The sequence below is a fragment of the Odocoileus virginianus genome, chromosome 22 (assembly GCF_023699985.2).
Source record: "Odocoileus virginianus isolate 20LAN1187 ecotype Illinois chromosome 22, Ovbor_1.2, whole genome shotgun sequence".
Lineage (NCBI taxonomy): Eukaryota > Metazoa > Chordata > Mammalia > Artiodactyla > Cervidae > Odocoileus > Odocoileus virginianus.
In genome coordinates, this window is record NC_069695.1 from 18502876 (window position 1) to 18519789 (window position 16914).

The window sequence follows — 16914 nt, forward strand, 5'->3', positions numbered from 1 at the left end:
TTATTTTAACCTACTACAATCTAGGCTGTTGAAGTTGTTTAGTTGCTAAGTCATGTCTGAATCCTTTGTGACCCAACCAAGCCCCTCTATCCGTGGAATTCTTTAGGCAAGAATACTGGAGTGGGTTGCCAGGTCCTTCTCCAGGGGATCTTCCTGACCTACAGATTGAACCTGCCCCTCTTGTTTGGCAGGCAAATTCTTTACCACTGAGCCACCTGGGAAGCCCATACTGTTCTCATTATTTTATAAACACTAATTTAACATCATAAACCTATAAGGTAATCAATCACAAGCTACCACATACTGAAACACCACAGTTTCATTAAAGAAGAAACTGAAGCGCAGAGAGATTAAATAATTTATCCCAGGTCACACAGCTAGTAAGTAGCAGAGGTGGGATTCGAACCCAGGCTTAAGTTGCTTAACCACTGTATTCTGCCACCTCTCTGTTGAGCTCCTCTGACATGTCAACTATGCTATAGCTCAAAATACAAATTCCCTTTCCCTTTAGAGCTAAAGGCCATATTTTAAACATATCAATTTAAGCTTATGGCAGTTTAAAAGATTATCTTTGAACATATTCTTAAAATCCACATAAAAGGAAACAGACTTTAGAGTAAGGGTCAAAGGGAATTTAAGAATAAGTAAACTGAAGTAAATATACAACTTCTAATGGTTCACGGATCCTTAACTGTTCACTTACCAAAAATAGGGGGCAACAAAAAATGTTCTCAATCTGCTATGTATTATAAAGGCCAAGATTCATCAGTTTAAAACAGAGTTGCAAGTTTGTTGGCTTTTTTTCTTTCAATAAGGTAAGTGCATCTCATTTTACATGCTAAAAGCTTAGCAGCTCCTGGAAGATTACAGGAACACTGCTTGTAGACAGAATTTTGGAGGTCCACACAGGAGGAAAGATAGCCCACTTCCAGTAGATGCGCAATTGAGACATATGTAAAAGCCAGTGAATACACCATAGCAGAAATTTTGAAAAATGTAACCTATGTTCTACACACTTGAAGACATAATGTGAGAGACAGTTATACTGCTAGATAATTTATTTTTGTGGTTAGCCTACTTTACAATTAATTTGAGAAAATGTCCCAATTACTGGGGCAGTCTCTTGTACTTTGCAGCTGAACTGTACACATTCTAGTGCTGCATTCCCTACCCTTGATAATTTGTTGGTGTTCAGCTGCTAAGTCGTGTCCATCTCTTTGTGATTGCATGGATCTGTAGTCCACCAGGCTCCTCTGTCCAGAGGATTCTACAGGCAAGAAATGGAATGGGTTGCCATTTCCTCCTCCAGGGGATCTTCCGGACCCAAGGATCAAACCTGTATCTCCTACTGTACCAGCTAGGAATCTCCCTTGATAACTAGCGTGTCTAAAAATAAAAATATGTTGAAGTTAATTTAAACCTAAGGGATCAGTGATATGAATATTCTTATGCTAAATCTAAGTATCCAATGAAAAAAATGCTTTTGCAAGTCCAATTCATATAGCTGTTATAAGAATAGGAAAAGATGAGCAAAATTCCAAAAGCCTTTAAAAGAGATATAGGGTATCCCCAAGCAAAGGAACAATACTCTTGGTCTTGTGAAATGAAAAAAGGGGAATTTACATTTTCTTATAAGGAGATCTTAAAGCAGGAGGGGAAATTTTAAGCAATGGGGGGAAAACTCCATTGAGGGCTATAGACAACCAATAATTTAATCAACATTTTCAGAAATAGAAAATCAATTCTCCTACTCTTAAGACAAAAATATAATAATAAAAATGTATTTCAGTTCACTATTCAGACAAGGGGAAAAGATGACAAAAACTAAAAGAAAGAAAAGACCATCACCTCAGACTTATTCTAATCATCATTTCTGTAACCACAGCAACCACATATGGTACATCTTCTTGAATCAGTCCATTTTCAAATATTCTGCACTAATGTTCAAATACATTCATTTGTATTTATCACATGTGCTGACTTTTGAAAGATACTGTTATCAAACCCACTTGGACCCAGTGCTCAGGTTCACTCCTGCTGTAGTCCCAGTTCCAGCTCCCACTGGTAGCTGGACACCCCTTGGTTCCCCTATCATTTCCCTCCCAACCTACCCCACGCCCAGACAATCCCCAGCTCCAATCTGTTTGGGCTCCGTAACCTGGGCTCCGTAACCTGACCTTCCTTCTCACTGTGGTACCCAGGATTCCAACCCTGACCAGCCTTCAGACCTCCAGCCCTGAATTGTTCTCCCATCCTCTACCTCAACTGGACAACATTCGTTTGCTGGCCTCTGAGCCTTGAACCCTCTATTATCCCCCAGCAGCTTTTTGACCACCAGTTCCCTTTCCACAAACCTCAACAACAGAAAAGAGTATTTTAGGTACTTACCTTTGGTCATCCAACTAGGTCTAGTTCCTCCCTCTCTGAAAGGTTCTTTCACATTGCAGTTAAGATGAAGAAGTAGTGATGGGAAAATCAGTTTGAATACTCAAATATTTACTGAACATCCACTGTATGCTCCAGGCTAGCACTGCATTCCTCGTTAGCTGGTAGGGGGTGGAACTGAAACACCCCAGTGTATACGACATCCTGGGCTCTCAAAATCCTCAGAATTGAATGGGTAAGGGACAGGGGTGAACACTTAACTAGGATACAAGGGTGATTTTAAGTGAGATAATCTAGCTTCACTCGCAGAATGAATGTTAGAGGGAAAGGGTGAACGCGGGACATATGCTTGCCTACATTGTGAGCACAAAAGGAGAAGCAACTATTTCTGAACAGAAGTCTTTGTGGTGGAAATGGCTTTTGGAGCAGCCTGGGAGGGTCAGTGGGCTTTCAGTGAGAGAAAGGAACAGGACAATGTTCTTTGTATGCCTGCCTATGTTGTTGCCCCCTTGAATATGTCTGGCTGCTCTCACTCATTTTCCAGTGTGGATGTGGATGTATTATCCACATTTCCAGTGTGGATGTATTACTTTGCTAAGGCTGCTGTTAACAAAGCACGACAAACCGGGTGACTTGACCAACAGAAATTTATTGTCTCAAGTTTCTGGAGGCCAGCAGTTCTAAGTGAAGGGTCTTAGCAGGGTTGGTTCCCCCTGAGGACTGAGAGGGAAAATCTGTCCACCCTTCTTGCCTAGCTTCTGGTGGGCTGATGGCCAACCTGTCATTCTTTGGCTTGTAGAACCATTACCCTGATCTCCACCTCCCCCTTCACATGTTTTATCTTTCCTGTATGTCATTCTTCAAATTTCCCCTTTTTATAAAGACGCTGGTCACTGCACTAAGAATGGTATTAATATGGACACACACCTAGAAAGGGACAGGTATAGTGAAATGGATTCTTCTGTATGGTTTGTGAATATCACTCCATACTTACTATGCATATTGTGTAGATAAATTAGGAAGATTTCTTATAGCACAAAAGCATTTTCAGATACACAGATTTTTGTTTGGGGGGAATATTGGTCTTTTGCAAATTCTTCACCTCAAAGCCCATAGCACACTGAAGAAACATCTCAAGTTTCATGTTTTTAGATTCTCTATATCTGAGCAGACAAGAAAGGCATATTTTACGCTTACAGATCCCAAGTCTACAAGTGACTTGTTTTCTTCCCATGAGAGGTAAATGCACAAAGGGAAAAGATAATGCATTTCAGTACAAACAGGATCCAAACAAAAATATTAGAGCTTGGCTCCTGAACAAGTGATAAAAGGTTTAATGCCATCTACTCTTACTGTAAGTTCTGTCAAGAGGATACTCAGTTCAAAAGGGAGGAAAGCAAGAGAGGATATTTTCATTCTTCCACTTCAGTAATAGGAGTTGGACAAAAAAGTGGTAATAATACTTTAGATTTTCATGGTGCTTTAGAATTTTCAAAGAGTTCTCACATACTCTTATTTCATTTGACTACTGTTTGGTGGGCAAAATAAGGGCAATGACCCCCATTTTACAGATAATGACATTCAGAGAGTTTAAGGGGTCTCCCAACATGACCCAGATAGATAATAAGTAATAGGAAACACAGAGAATGCATCCAAACCTTCAGAACAGCTTTTTGTTAGCCTTCGGGAACACTAGCCTTTAGGGACAGCATGTAGCTTCTCAATGTCAAAACTGAGTTGACTTATGAAGTTCTTCATCAAGAATTTGTTGCAAAAGATGTTCATGCCAAATGTTTATTAGCTGTTTCAGGTCAAACTGTTTATTAGCTGCTAATCAAAGTGTTCCTGACAAAGCTCTGTATTATTTCATTAATGGCTGCCAAACATCATATGTAAACAATGAACTACAGGAAAAATAAAACACAACAGGTCCATATCACTCATCCAAAGTATTAAAAGATAATTTAATTTATTCACTGAGTCAACAGATGAGTTGAAGGTTGAGCAACTACTCTGTGCTACAGATTGGGTTATATACTAGTGGTAAAATAAGTGCCAGAGTGCCCCATCTTCACGGAGCTCACTGTTTGGCATGTATCTATGGGGGGAGTACTCCTAACTGTGTAATTATTAAATGTTAAGGGCACTAGGGAAGAAAATTGTGACAGAAAGACCCCCTCTAAGCAGACAGACTGGGATAATCAGGAAAGTCCTTTCTGAGGAGATGATGTAGGGGCCGAGATTCGAAGTATGTGGATGAGTTAAGAAGGACCAGTGGTGTGGTAGGGGAGCGTGCAGTAGAGAGGAAGGAGATACGAGGCAGAAGAAATAGAGTGCAAAGGCCCCAAATTGGGATAGAGTGCAGCACATCTTAGAATGCAGAAGAACGGCCTGTAACAGCCACCTCTATTTTCTCACCTGTTTCTCTTTGACACTCTTTGGCCAATTTCCCATCTCTACCACTCCACTCACCCTGTTTTTAAGGTCAGCAATGACCACCATAATGTAAGTCCAAACCACACTTCTCTGTCATGTTATTCAATCTCTCACTAGCATTCATGGCTGATCATCAGCCTTCCACTTTAAAAAGCTGGTAACAATCTCTGGGCTCACCTTCTCAGTCTTCTTTGCTATCTTCTTTCGCTTCACTTTTCAATAGTGGAGCTACACGGTTGGATCCTAAGTGCTGTGCTTTCTTCTGTCTACATCTTTAAGAGATGTCACCCTGTCCCATGGCCTTAATCCTGCTGTATTGTGAATCTCAAATACATACCTCTGGATCTGATCTGTCTACTGAGATGTAGATTCATATATAATTGCCTCATGTCTCTACCTGAATACCAAATGGGTCTCTCAAACAAATGGAAATAAACATGGTTTCCCATCCCCTCAAATCTGCTCATCTTCTAGTCTTCTCCATCTAAGTAAATGAGGAACTACTTTTCATACTTCTCTTCCCCTTACTCAACTCCCACATATATATACTAACAAGTTTCTATCTCCAAAACACATCCTATAATCATTCACTTCTCTCCACCTTGGTTACCATCACCCTAATCTGACAAAACCTGCCTGGACAAGTTCACATATTCCTGCCAGTCTCCCTGCAGCCATCCCTTCCCTTTTGAAATCTAACTCTGTTTTTATGGCTGAGTAATATTCCACATATACGTGTACCACTTCTTTATCCATTCATCTGTCAATGGACATCTAGGTTTCTTCCACGTCCTAGCTATTGTAAATAATGCTGCAGTGAATACTAGGGTGCTGTGTCCTTTTCAATTATGATTCCCTCAGGGTATATGCCCAGCAGTGGGACTGCTTGGCAAATAGAATGTTTCTTTTAACACGCAATTCAGATCACTTCACTGCATATACTGAAATCCTACAAGGACTATTTCACTTGGAATAACATCCAAATTCCTTAATCTAGCCTACAAGCCTTTCATAACCTGGCCTAAGACCACCTCTCTAACCTCCTCTCCTTCAACACTTTACATTTTTTTCCCACACTGTGGTAGGCAGGAAAGGCCTCTCTCCCCAAGATGTGCACATCAAAATTCCAGGAACCTGGGATTATGTTGCCTCACATGGCTAAGGGGAATCACGACTGCAGATGAAAGCAAGAAAACATAAGAAGGACAGAGAAGATGAATGCTGTTGGGTAGCTGAGGCAAAAATGATGGTAAACTTGGAGTAGGGAAGCAGCAATGAAAAAGCTAATGTATTAGATTGTAATTAGAGTTGTAATTTGGAATTAAAATGAACAAGACAAAGTGACAGATTGGGATATAACAGGTCCAAATGGACAGAGCTCAACAATGAGTTTCAGAGTGATATTCTAAGCAACTTAGAAGCCTGCCTGTGTGCTCAGTCACTCAGTCACGTCCGACTCTTTGTGACACCCTGGACTGTAGCCTGCCAGGCTCCTCTGTCCATGTCATTCTTCAGGCAAGAATACTGGAGTGGACTGCCATGCCCTCCTCCAGGGGACCTTCCGGACCCAGGAATCAAACCAGAGTCTCTTGCATTTCCTGCACTGGCAGGCAGATTCTTTACCACCAGTGCCACCCAGGATGCAACTAGTGTCCCTATAACAATATTACCTAAAGGTGATTTGTCAAAGACCCCTTCTCTCCAGGTGGGTGTTACAGGCCACAGCTAAACTCAAGTATCCCGATGGGTTTCACTGTGGAGGTCACGTGGCACCTCCCAATTCTGTGATCCAGAGATTCCCCAAACGAGAACCCTGGGGTCCCCAAGACCCTTCCAGGCAGCTGGCAAAGCCAAAACTATTTTCATCATCACCCGAACATGTTATTTAAAGCCTAGATGACACGTGATATCACAACAGAAGGAATGTTGAAAGAGACAATGCAGTAAGGTGACTGGCAAAAATGTAAAAATAACGCCACTCTGTTTTGTAGAAATTATTTTTCACAAACATGTTAACATATTAAGAAGTTCATTACTGAGTTTTAAGTAAACTGAAGTAAAAAACTTCCCCTTTTTAATTTCTGACAGTAAATATTAACAAATAAAACCCCAGATGAACAGAAGCTCTTAAAGGTCCTCAGTAATCTTTAGTTGTGAGACAAGGTCCTGGACCAGTTTGAAAAGCAGTGTCCGAAAAGGCCACCAGAGGGTTCTGAAGATGGGGACAAGGACAACAGGCTCCCGTGCCCTCCCTCTGGCTGGCAGAGCCTCCTCTAGGCTGGAACTTGGGGGTGCTGTCTATGGAAGCCCCAGATTTCATACCCTGACCCCCGGATCTCACCTGGACGCCTCGTGGCCTTGAGCCCAGTCAGTCTGTGGTCCACAGCCCGGATCCAGAGCGCATGATGACCGGTCTCTGTCGCGGGGTCGAGGGTCATCTACTCGCGTAAGGGACAATGCGGACGGACAAACGGGAAAGGAATCACGGTGGGTGGGGAGGCGCACGGCTGGATGGCGGCGTGGGCACTGGGCCACGGTCGTCGAGGGCCCGGGTCCTCCCCCTGAGTCGGGGCCACCCCCTTCTACAGGCCGCCCCCGGTCTGAGGGGGTCTGAGGTCTGAGGAGTCCAGGAGCCCAAGTTCTCTGAGCCCTCACCCGCCTGTTGCTTTTGATGGAATATTCGGACTATGCGGCCCCACCAGGCTGGGCAGTTTCGTGGTTCTCTGGGGCCCTTCCATCTCCTTAGGCAGGAAATACTGGGCAAAGTCCTCTGGGACCTTGTCACAGTTGTATTGTCATCGGGGTCAACGTGGTGAGACGTGTGACACGCCCTAAAGCACAGGAAGCGTCGTCTCTAGCTTCTGGCGGTTCAGCTGATAAATGTCGGACTCAGCCTGCGCAGTAGCAACCAAGAAATTACCCGTCACACACTCCCCTTCTTGTGACCAGGAGATGGAGTGGGGTGTCTTCGGCCTGGGGCAGGGCGTCCTCTAAAGAACATGAGGTGTCCTCAAAAGAAAGCGGGGTTAGCATGCTTGATTCTGTCTAGCATTGATAAGCAATAGTTGATAAGAACTGGGGTTATATGTTTGTTTTGCTTCTGTATTTAGAAGTTGGAAATGTGTTTTAAGAATTAAAAACAAATACTCTAAGGAGCTGAGCATGGCATATGGCACGTATGTATAAACAATAGTTTGAAGGATAGTAGATGCGGCCTACTCCACTTAAGGAGGATTGTGAAGAAAGAGAACTAGATGCAGGGAAGTGAAATTAATATCATATTGACCAGTTCTGCATCTGAGGTTTCCACCAACCATCCTTTAGAAGTATTTAGAAAAAAGTTTTCAGAAAACTCCCAGAAGCAAAATTTGAATTTGTGGAGCACCAATAATTACTTACTTTAAAGTATTTACAACCATTAGCATAGCATTTATGTTGTATAGGACTTCCCTGGTGGCTCAGATGGTAAAGAATCAGCCAGCAATGCAGGAGACCCAGGTTTGATCAATTCTTTGGGTTGGGAAGATCCCATGGAGAAGGGAATAGCTTGTTGTTCAGTCACACAGTTGTGCCCGACTCTTCACAACGCCATGGATTGCAGCACGCCAGGCTTTGCTGTCCTTCACGAACTCCTGGAGCTTGCTCAAACTCATGTCTGTTGGGTTGGTGATGCCATTCAACCATCTCATCCTCTGTTGTCCCCTTTTTCTCTTGCCTTCAATCTTTCCCAGCATCAGGGTCTTTTCTAACAAGTCGGCTCTTCTCATCAGGTGGCCAAAGCATTGGAGTATCAGTTTCAGCATCAGTGCTTCTAATGAATATTCAAAATTGGTTTCCTTTAGGATTGACTGGTTTGATCTCTTTTCAGTCCATGTACTCTCAAGAGTCTTCTCCAACACCACAATTCAAAAGCATCAATTCTTTGGCGCTCAGTTTTCTTTATGGTCCAACTCTCACATCCATACATGACTAGTAGAAAAGCCATAGCTTTGACTATACAGACCTTTGTCGGCAAAATGATGTCTCTGCTTTTAAATACACTGCCCAGGTTTGTTATAGCTTTTCTTCCAAGGAGCAAGCATCTTTTAATTTCACGACTGCAGTCATCATCTGCAATGATTTTGCAGCCCAAGAAAATAGTCTGTCACTGTTTCCATTGTTTCCCCATCTATTTGCCGTGAAATGGTGGAACCAGATGCCATGATCTTCATTTTTTGAATGTTGAATTTTATGCCTGGAGAATTTCAGGGACAGAGGAGCCTGGTGGGCCACAGTCCATGGGGTGGCACAGTCGGACAACTGAATGACTGACACTTTCATTTTCTACATTTGTAAGTATTATAAATGATCTAGAGATGATTTTAAATATATGGGAGGATGTGTATAGGTTATGTGGTTATGTGCAAATATTATGCCGTTTAACATAAGGGACTTCACTATCCAGTGATTTTGGTATCTGAGGGGGTCCTGGAACCAACCCCCAAGATACAACCGTACTGAGTTCAACCTCTGCCAAGCACTTTTGTCACGTCTTATACCAAATGTTCATGGTCACTTGCAGTGCTAATCAATGCTGGATATTTTATATTGAAAAATATTACCCATTTCAAATAATGACCTTCACATTGAAAATGCAAATCCTAATTAGAAACCCCTGAGTCAGCTAATGAAAAGTTTTGTGTGTGTAAGTTCAAGGCAAATTATAATGCACATAGTTCTAAGGCACAGGAAATGTGAAGAAAATAGCATAAGAATCTTTGAAGTACATTCCTAGAGCTCAAAAAAAGAATTTGGCAACCGTTAGAAGAACTGCATCCTGGCAGTTCTTCAAAAGCTTGGCAATCCTGAAAAGTTGACCAGTACTCAATCCCTATCAAGAACTGAGTGAAGTCAGACTACATATTATGTTCAGTTCTCTTCAACTTTTTCTGTGCTGTTGTATTTGAGAATGCAATAAGGGACTTAGAAAGCTGTGTCACAACATATATTTTGACATCTGGGAGACTCTTTCACCTTATCAGATTACAGACATTATCAGGTATCACTGACAATGACACAGAAATTGTGGGATGTAGACGGATGATTGTGTTCTAAAGCACAGAAGCTAAAGCAGCAGGTAATTTATCACTCTCAGCTTTCAGAGTCAGTGTAGCATAGGAGACTGGCAGTGAGCCTTGAGATCAAATACCAGTTTACACAAGGGAAATATTGTACCCAAGTCCATGAGGTTTCTTAGAAAATGAGAACTGCCACTGGGTTCTGCCTCTTAGGTTAAATATTATCCAGCAATGATAGATGCAGAGGGAGAGAACTAAGTTGAAACAGAGGAAGGTGAGAAGAATGTATGCCAGAGGAAAAAGAAGCATTCTTATTATTTAGTCATTGACAAAAGTGACAACCACATGGCTCCCAGGTAAAAATTTAAGGCAAGTGGCATGATGGTTAAGTATCAGGGCTTGGGAGTCCTGGCTTTGAATCCTGGCTTTGTCATGTCTCAACTTTACAAACTGGGCAGATGAATTTCAACCTGGCTTCCCTGGTGGCTCAGATGGTAAATAATCTGCCTACAATACAGGAGACCTGGTTTCGATCCCTGGGTTGGGAAGATCGCCTGGAGGATGGCATGGCAACCCACTCCAGTATTCTTGCCTGGAGAATCCCCATGAACAGAGGAGCCTGACAGGCCACAGTCTGTGGGGTGACAAAGAGCCAGACACTATTGAGAAACTAAATACAGCATTAGGGATAATAATGATGGTATCATAAAGAATTGAATAAGGAGTATGTAGAATGAGTAAACAACAAGGTCCTATTGTTTAGCACAGGGAGCTATATTCAATATCCCATGATAAACCATCATGGAAAAGAATATGAAAAAATAAATATGTATTTATATACATGTACTGAGTCACTTTTCTGTACAGAAGAAATTAACACAACATTGTAAATAACTATCATCAATAAAATTTTTTAAAAATTAGAAATAAATATTCTTTAAATTGAACTGAATGAGTCACTGTGGTAACAATTGATGGATATACATAACATACACATATATGAATAGAACATCTATAAATATGCAACCAGAGCTCTATATTTAGAAACAAGTGACCTGGGGTTCAGTCTCAGTTCTGACACTTTAATCGCTCTGTAACTTTAAACTAGTTAAGCATTCTTCTCTTTTGTTTTCTCCAACTGAAGAACACAGATAATAAATCCCTAACTAACAGCATTATCCTGAGAATCAAATATACTTGGATGAAGAGTTTATGATTTCTTCTAAAAAAATACAATATTAGCAATTAGAATCAATAAGACAATAAACATTTTTAATTGTGGCAAAATACAATTAACATAAAATTCAGCCTCTTTGTTTCTAAATGAACAGCTCTGCAGTGTTAAGTATGTTCACACTACCGTACAACCAACTTTCAGAATTCCAGAAGTTTTGCATCTTGCAAAATCAAAGCTCTATACTCATTAAGTAACAATTTCCAATCACCCTCTCAACTCAGTTCTTGGCAACCACAACTATACTTTCTGTCTCTACGAATTGACTACTCTGGACACCTCATATAAATGGAATCATGTAATATTTGTCTTTGCATGACTGGTTTATTTCACTCAAGCATATCCTCCAGTTTCATCCATGTGGTAGTCTTGTTAGAATGTCCTTCCTTTTCAAGGCTGAATATAATATCCCTCTATTAGGGATTAATGTGAATAATCTTCCTTCTTTGGGGGGTTCATTATTTTTAACTCCTGTTCTTCCTTCCGGAGACATTTTAAGCTTCAGCCTCTTAACATCTTTCAATGTGATTACATCTTTCATCTTACATCTTTCAATGTATATATCTTTCAATGTGATTCATTTATCACAACCAGCCTGATAAACTCATTTCTTTCACACCAAGCACTATTCTGCCTTCTTCTGAGAACATCTGGTTCACAAAAAAGAGGAGCGTGATAGCAGTAACTATAATAGGTCAGTGCTGTACCTACCTGACATAAAAAGCATTTCAACAAATTCAAAATGATTAATGATAGTCTCTTAATTTAGCTGTGCCCAGAGAAACTGCAATGATTTGGTGTATCTGTCACTATCCTTGAAGAAAAGTCATTTTTCACAGGACCTATTTTGTCTGTTATAATTGATAACATGGTCTAATGCTAAAGTTTAGTGTTGCTGATTCTGCAAAGAGAGAAGCTTGCCTAACTGTTTTATATAATTTTTTGCAACTGTTTATTGAAGGAGAGAGACCAAAGCACACATACATTTATAGGATATAATACTCCATAGAGATGGGTTACTGAGTGTTTTATTTCAAGGGTTTTAAAAAATTATCTTACTTTCTCACTTCGTTAGTGAAGATACTTTCATGTAGCTTTTTATTTTACTACAGATAGAGAACTGAAAACCAATCTCAGAACATTCTAAATCATTTCTAGGAGTTGTTTGGATTTTTTTTTTTTTTCCAAATAAGGACATGTCACTTTTTCTTTCTCAGCTTTTTATTTGCATGTGGTTTGAATGGTTTTCTCAAACAGGAAATGTTTCAATACGCAGAGGATGAAATGAATTTGAGATGAATATCAAGGAACTTCCAGAGAGAAGTGTGAACCTTTCATGGGTCTTGGCTTACCGTTTTCCGCTGCAGTGTTCTCTCTCAATCTGAATCGATCATTTTCTGTTTATTTCAGCACACATGTGTGAATGATGAAGAGCACAATGTTGATTACAGTCTGAAAGGAATTGCTTCTCATTGGTGTGTATTTTATCCTGTGTGTTGAGCAGGGGACGATAAGGTCCCTGGGTGTGGGGCACCCAGGAACATTCCTTCCAGGCTCAGGCACACCCATCCTTGGCTGTTGCTTTGTTTTGAGGTTACACTTGTAAAATGGCTCAACACTTCTGTTTATCCAATATTGACTTTACCTCTTCTAACTATTGGCTAATTTTTATAGGTCAATTACTATAGCATACTCTCTACATAAATTATTAAGTAAATTCTGGTTGCTGAATTTAAGACTGACTGACCACTGAATTTAAGATTAGACAGAAATTGAATAACTTAGTCTCAATAGAATAAAATTTGACAGGATATACCCATATTACCTAAGAGATTAGAGTTATTGGACAGCCTTACTGTACTACACTCCATTTCCTTGGTGCCTCAGATGGTAAAGAATCTACCTGCCAATGCATGAGACATGGGTTCGATGCCTGGGTTGGGAAGATTCCCTAAAAAAGGGAATGGCTACCCATTACAATATTCCTTACTGGAGGATTTCAGGGACAGAGGAGCCTGGCAGGTTACAGTCTATGGGGTTGTCAAGAGTTGGACACAACTAAATGACTAACACTTTCACTTCAATCCACTTTCATACTTCAAAGAAATCTCTCATTTTTTCAAAGTGGTTATTTCCAATTTCATTTGGAAATGAAACATTAATTTATGTCCTGGGAAAGACTTACTGACCAGAAAATATCATAATTATGAAAAGGAAAACAGGAGTAACAAATGATTCAAGAAAAATGTGGACTTGGAGAATACAGGGACATAAAAAATACAGAGATGAGAAATGGCCTATCAGACTTCAATCATTTTTTTAATCTTACTTCAATTTTATCTTTTGGGAAAAACAAAATTTCTCTTAAGGATCTAATATGATCTCCAATGATTTAATATCAATTTGCTTATGACTTCTATATGATGTAGAACAATGATTATGAGCTATGACTTTGGTTCAGACAAATCTGAATTTGAATCTCAGCTTTAGTGCTGATTAACTGTCTTATATTGGGAAAGATACTTAAGTTTTATGGTTCTCAGTTTACTAGTCTAAAAAACAGACCTGACTAAACCCACTACCTGTCTCACAGCATTTGTGTGTGTACTAAATAAAATAATGCTTCTATGTACTTAGTATGATGTCTGCTCATAGTCAGTATTCAGTAAAGTTCAGCTGTGGTTGATGAAATTATTCTGATGACAATGATTATCCATAATGATGAAGTTAAGAGTTCCTACTCCACATATTTTTTTGGGTAGATGCTGAGAATCAAGCTTTTGATTGAAATTATTAAAAACCATGTCATTACTTTTTGATTCATGAGAAATTTTCAGAAATTATAACTTCCAGTCTATGCCCCAATCAGTAACGCTGAAGAAGCTGAAGTTGAACAGTTCTATGAAGACCTACAAGACCTTCTAGAGCTAACACCCAAAAAAGATGTCTTTTTCATAATAGGGGAATGGAGTGCAAAAGTAGGAAGTCAAGAAACACCTGGAGTAACAGGCAAATTTAGCCTTGGAGTGCAGAATGAAGCAGGGCAAAGGCTGATAGAGTTCTGCCAAGAGAATGCACTGGTCATAGCAAACACTCTCTTCCAACAACACAAAAGAAGACTCTACACATGGACATCACCAGATGGTTGACACAGAAATCAGATTGATTATATTCTTTGCAGCCAAAGATGGAGAAGCTCTATACAGTCAGCAGAAACAAGATTGGGAGCTGACTGTGGCTCGGATCATGAACTCCTTATTGCCAAACTTAGACTGAAATTGAAGAAAGTGGAGAAAACCACTAGACCATTCAGGTATAACCTAAATCAAATCCCTTATGACTATACAGTGGGAGTGAGAAATAGATTTAAGGGACTAGATCTGATAGACAGAGAGCCTGATGAACTATGGATGGAAGTTCGTGACATTGTACAGGAGACAGGAATCAAGACCATCCCCAAGAAAAAGAAATGCAAAAAAGCAAAATGGCTGTCTGAGGAGGCCTTACAAATAGCTGTGAAAATAAGGGAAGTGAAAAGCAAAGGGGAAAAGGAAAGATATACCCATTTGAATTCAGAGTTCCAAAGAATAGCAAGGAGAGATAAGAAAGCCTTCCTCAGTGATCAATGCAAAGAAGTAGAGGAAAACAATAGAATGGGAAAGACTAGAGATCTCTTCCAGAAAATTAGAGATACCAAGGAAACATTTCATGCAAAGATGGGCACAATAAAAGACAGAAATTGTAGGGAACTGCCAGAAGCAGAAGATACTAAGAAAAGGTGGCAAGAATACACAGAAGAACTATACAAAAAAGATCTTCATGACCCAGATAATCACAATGGTGTGATCACTCACCTAGAGCCAGACATCCTGGAATATGAAGTCAAGTGGGCCTTAGGAAGCATCACTATGAACAAGCTAGTGGATGTGATGGAATTGCAGTTGAGCTATTTCAAATCCTGAAAGATGATGCTATGAAAGTGCTGCACTCAATATGCCAAAAAATTTGGAAAACTCAGCAGTGGCCACAGGACTGGAAAAGGTCAGTTTTCATTCCAATCCCAAAGAAAGGCAATGCCAAAGAATGCTCAAACTACCGAACAATTGCGCTCATCTCACACGCTAGGAAAGTAATGCTTACAAGCTTTACAAGTTTTCAGCAATACGTCAACCATGAACTTCCAGATGTTCAAGCTGGCTTTAGAAAAGGCAGAGGAACCAGAGATCAAATTGCCAACATCTGCTGGATCATTGAGAAAGCAAGAGAGTTCCAGAAAAGCATCTGTTTCTGCTTTATTGACTATGCCAAAGCCTTTGACTGTGTGGATCACAACAAACTGGAAAATTCTGAAAGAGATAGGCACCAGACCACCTGACCTGCCTCTTGAGAAGTCTGTATCCAGGTCAAGAAGCAACAGTTAGAACTGGACATGGAACAAAAGACTGGTTCCAAATAGAAAAAGGAGTATGTCAAGGCTGTATATTGTCACCCTGCTTATTTAACTTGTATGCAGAGTACATCATGAGAAATGCTGGGCTGTAGGAAGCACAAGCTGGAATCAAGATTGCCAAGAGAAATATCAATAACCTCAGATATGCAGATGACACCACCCTTATGGCAGAGAAGAAGAACTAAAGAGCCTCTTGATGAAAGTGAAAGAGGAGAGTGAAAAAGTTGGCTGAAAGCCCAGCATTCAGAAAACTAAGATCATGGCATCCAGTTCCATCACTTCATAGCAGATAGATGGGGAAACAGTGGAAACAGTGGCTGACTTTATTTTTATGGGCTCCAAAATCACTGCAGAAGGTGATTGCAGCAATGAAATTAAAAGATGCTTACTCCTTGGAAGGAAAGTTATGACCAAGCTAGACAGCATATTAAAAATCAGAGAGACATTACTTTGCCAACAAAGGTTCGTCTAGTCAAGGCTATGGTTTTTCCAGTGGTCATGTATGGATGTGAGAGTTGGACTATAAAGAAAGCTGAGCACCGAAGAATTGATGCTTTTGAACTGTGTTGTTGGAGAAGACTCTTGAGAGTCCCTTGGACTGCAAGGAGATCCAACCAGTCCATCCTAAAGGAGATCAGTGCTGGGTGTTCATTGGAAGGACTGATGTTGAAGCTGAAGCTCCAATAATTTGGCCACCTGATGCGAAGAGCTGACTCATTGGAAAAGACTCTGATGCTGGGAAAGATTGAGGGCAGGAGGAAAAAAGGACGACAGAGGATGAGATTGTTGGATGGCATCATCGACTCGATGGACATGGGTTTGGGTGGACTCCGGGAGTTGGTGATGGACAGGGAGGCCTGGCGTGCTGTGGTTCATGGGGTCCCAAAAAGTCGGACACAACTGAGCTACTGAACTGAACTGAACTGAGTGCAGGATTTAAAGAAATTGTATGAGAAGGGTAAGAATCTTTACTAAAACAAAATTATAGAAACATTAAAGAGTATTCTCTTTATAAATGATTTTAATCTGTCATCTTATAAACTTTAATGTTCTAGACAAAAATTTTCAGGGAAGTCTTCAATATGTTCAGTTTGGGTTCTGAAGATTTCAACCTGATGTATAAGATGACTAACTTCAATAAAAGATGGTATTTGACAAAGTGTCTTTTGGATTCTAAAGAAAGAGAATATTTCTATTCATGGAGAGTGAAAATATACCTGGAGTGGGCAAAATCTACCTGCCTGAAGGTTGAAGGCTCTATTTAGTAATTCAATTTATGTTTTACTGTTACATAAAACTTACATAAAGGATAATGCAAAAACAAGTAATCACTACCCAGGTCAAGAGATGTA